The sequence below is a fragment of the Mauremys mutica genome, unplaced genomic scaffold, assembly GCF_020497125.1.
Source record: "Mauremys mutica isolate MM-2020 ecotype Southern unplaced genomic scaffold, ASM2049712v1 001132F_np12_obj, whole genome shotgun sequence".
In the NCBI taxonomy this organism is placed as follows: Eukaryota; Metazoa; Chordata; order Testudines; family Geoemydidae; genus Mauremys; species Mauremys mutica.
Genome location: NW_025423123.1, coordinates 18,170 through 22,457, shown reverse-complemented (window position 1 = coordinate 22,457; position 4,288 = coordinate 18,170).

Sequence of the window (4,288 nt, the reverse complement as noted above, 5' to 3'; positions counted from 1 at the left end):
TAGAGCTGATTGTTTCTAACTGCAGGGTTAGCCAGACCATTCAGTAATATTATCGCTCTGTTCACAAAGCCTTTGGTTAGTGACGAATCATGAGACTTATCCCTCCCTGCTGTAATTCCACTGACTCCAGTGTCTCTTTCCCCATTTCTGGTTTCAAGAAAATAAATTAAAACAACCTTCAGAACTAACATGCTGTGGGAAAGTGGAAATGTTGATAGCTCAAATAATTCAGTTTCTTCTGTATCTTGTGTGTGTCTATCTGCTTTGTGTGTGTGACCGGTGGGGCTTTTTGTTTGCTCCTGGCAGGTGCAACCCTGTCAGATTTGTCTGTGGGGAGGGGCCAGAGAAAACAGACCCCCTGGCCTTCCAGGTTGGGGTTAGGCAAAGGAATAACAACCCTGTCCCATAAAAAACAAAATATGTTACAGAAACAGTGGTAGGAACAGTGCTAGAGAAACTGGTAAATAATCACAGTGCCCAGGCTTGAAGTAATCAGAAACACAGAATTCAAAAAGCAAAACTCAGGGGCTATTTGGGGTTTATTCTCTGAGCTGAGCCGTGTGCTATAGCACAGGGAGCACTTTTGGAAGTCTCCCATTCCACAACGGGGAAAAGGAAAAGGATTCTTAGGTTCTAGCACGGATTGAAGGAGGATGGTGATGGGGAATAAGGGAATCCCTCTGACTTACCCTAACTACGTCTGTTGTTACAATGGGTGAAATGACTTTTTTTCCCTATCCCTGCCCTGTTCCTGCTCTTTGTTATAGTTCAATATAGTTTAAGTGTGGAAAATGATCATAAAAATATCTGCTCTCCAGCACAACCTGCAGCAACATCAGAACAACTGGGAATGAAACAATTTGTTCCCCAAGGGAGAACTCGATGACTAACAATTGCTGTGAAATGGGGGGATAGTATAACCGTGATGCTCAGGGTTTGTTTAGACTAGGGAAAGTGATGGAGTTTAGGTCAGGTCAAGGGGAAAGCTAATGCCAACCCCTGCACCTGGGCTGCATCTGCACTACAATTTTTTACATTAAGATCACTAACTTGAGCAACCAACGCCATGTACAGCCCTAGAGGATGTCAGGCACAGGTAGTTTTTGCCTCAGTGTAGCTTGTTGGGATCAAACCTCTCCCCCACCTGGAGCTGATGAACATTCCTGGCAGGAGGGACACACACTCCTGTGACTCTAAAGGAAAGGAGTTGATAGAAAAGATCACAGGACTGACCCCAAAGAAGGGTGAGCTGCAAAAGGCAGAAGAAGGCAACTGATCTGGTGGAGCTGAGAGACCACGGTGAAGATGGTGCAAAAATCACTATGTGGGAAATGAGCAAATATGATTTTTTTAAAAAAATTTTTTGGCTAACCCTAGTCAAGGGATTTATTACAGTTCTCTCTCATGTGGATTTTCTGATGTCTAATGAGGCTTGAGTGCTGATTGAAGCTTTTCCCACACTCAGAGCATCCATAAGATTTCTCACCCAGGTGGATTTTCCTATGTTTGATAAGGTGTGAGCTCTGATTAAAGCTTTTCCCACACTCAGAGCATGTGTAGGGCCTTTCTCCTGTGTGGATTCTTCGATGTTTGATAAGGGCAGAGCTCTGACTAAAGCTTTTCCCACACTCAGAGCACATGTAGGGCGTCTCTCCTGTGTGGATTCTCTGATGTACGATAAGGTGTGAGCGCCGATTGAAGATTTTCCCACACTCTGAGCATGTGTGGGGCGCTTCTCCTGTGTGGATTCGCTGATGTGAGATGAGGGCTGAACTATCGATGAAGCATTTCCCACACTCAGAGCATTCATAAGGTTTCTCACCTGTGTGGATTCTCTGACGTGTGATAAGGGCAGCGCTCCGACTGAAGCTTTTCCCACATTCATGGCATGTGTAGGGCTTCTCTCCTGTGTGGACTCTACGATGTCTGATAAGGTCTGAGATCTGACTGAAGCTTTTCCCACACTCATGGCATGTGTAGCGTGTCTCTTCCAAGTTGATTCTGTCGCTTGTTATAAGGTCTGAGAGGCTATTAAAGTTTCCTTCTGGCCTCCCCTGAGTCTCACAGGCTTTTGTTTTTTCTGGGACTGCATAACTCCCGGAAACATTCCCTTTGGATCTTCCTGATAAAGTTCCATGTGGTTCTCCTTGCTCAGCATCTTCCTGATGGGGTTTCTGCTCCTCATTCTGACTCACCATCCCATCACCTGATGGGAGACAGAGAGAATCCAGACATAGATCACTACCTGCACCGGAAAGAAAGAAAATCACAGAGAGAGGAATGGAAAAAGGGATGAACAATCCAAAATGTGTGTGGGAGAGATCAAACCTATCAGGAGCTGATTTTCCCCAAAACCTTCCCCAGAGGAGAGAGGAAGGGATCAGTTTTGGTCTGCATCTCATGAGAACACTCAGGGGAAAGAGAGATCGGGGAGGGACCTGCTGCCAGTTGTCAGTCAGAATAGGAGGGAAGCCATGAGTGACATCTGCCATAATGATTCCACCTATGCAGGGAACAATCCTGAACTTGGAGAGCTCACAGGGTCTTTGTAGGGCATCCCAAATGTTTCCTGCATTCCCACACACTTGTTGAGTTGGTTTAACCAAGTCCTCACCTGCAAAGGCAGCTCTTGGAAGCACTTCTTTCTCAGAGCCCTGGAGGTCTGGGACCCACGGCTCTTCCCCTCGTTCCAGCTGGGAGATCACATCAGGTTTGGAAACTGGAAACCCTACTGCAGGCAAAGAAAACGAGGGAGGTCAGTGGAATTTGTGGGATACTTGTCACAAGGAATAGTCCATGGTTTTAACCCCAGCTCATTTTTAAGCAGTAACATCCCAAGACCAACTTCCTTGGCTCAAAGTGGCAGGAGAGTTGTTATTATAAATCATATTCATTACCTTAGTGCCTAAGGAGCAACTAACAGTGGGTCCCCATTGTGCTAGGACAAGTACAAACCCAGAACAGTAGATGGCCCATGCCCTGAAGAATTTACAGTCTAAATAAGGCCTTTGGCTAAGCAGCAGGGGCAGCCATAAGCTGGGAAGCGAAGGGTCACATCCTCACATCCCAAACCAGTCACACTGAAATAAGGTGCTATTGGGCTGTTAGGAAGATGATCCTGTCCTGATAGCGCCCATCACCACCAGATAAAGAAACAGATCTTAAGATGGTTAAAGAAAACTTAGTCTGACAGCAGCCTGTCTGGCAAGAAATCCCTTATCAGTGCTTGTGGTTGTGAAACCCTCATTTCTGTATTATTTTATCTTTATGGCCACCACTCTTCTATTGTTAATCTGTCTGGTTCTCTAATTGTTTCTGTTTGCTGCATAATTAATTTTTCTAGGTGTAAGTTCATTAGGGTAGTGGAATATGCTTGCTTCGAAATAACCCCAATAAACATGGCACTGTCTGCGCTTTGGACTTCTGGTCATTTGCTGCTTGCTGTCTGCGTGACAAGAACCAGGGAAGTGGGAGGGTGAAGGGAAAACCTCTAACAAAACTGACATGACCTGATAACCAAGAGGTGAGCCTTTAAGGAAGGTTTCAATACACTTTGGAACGGATCAGGGATTCCCATGAGGACTGATGAGGGGCTGATGGTAAACACAGATTATGCTGTATAATTAATTTTGCTAGGTGTAAGTTAATTAGGGTGGTGGGATATAATTGGTTAGATAATTATGTTACAATATGTTAGAATTGGTTTGTTACATTTCAGTAAAATGATTGGTTAAGGTATAGCTGAGAATATTACTATATAAACGGGGTCAAACAGGAGGGGGAAGGGAAATTGGAATCATGTTTGCTAAGGTGTGGGGGGGAAAATGGGAACACAGGCAAAGCTCAGCTGCATCAGAGCTGGGAATGGGGACACGGGATAAACGCTCTGCGGCATCAGAGCTGGGGAGGGAACACTGGGGAACAGACTGTATCAGTATATTGAGATCAGCCCAACTGGTGCAAAGGGCTTCAGAATATGCTTCCTTGGAAACTAACCCCAATAAACATGGCACTGTCTGCGCTTTGGACTTCTGGTCTTTTGCTGCTTCCTGTCTGCGTCACAAGAACCAGGGAAGCGGGAGGATGAAGGGAAAACCTCTAACAAAACTGACATGACCTGATAACCAAGAGGTGAGCCTTAGAGGAAGGTTTTAATACACTTTGGAACGGATCAGGGATTCCCATGAGGACTGATGAGGGGCTGATGGTAAATACGCATTTAGATCCTTTTCTTGTTTTATATCTTTTCCCCATAAGGCTGAACCTCTGGCACTGTCATGGATCCATA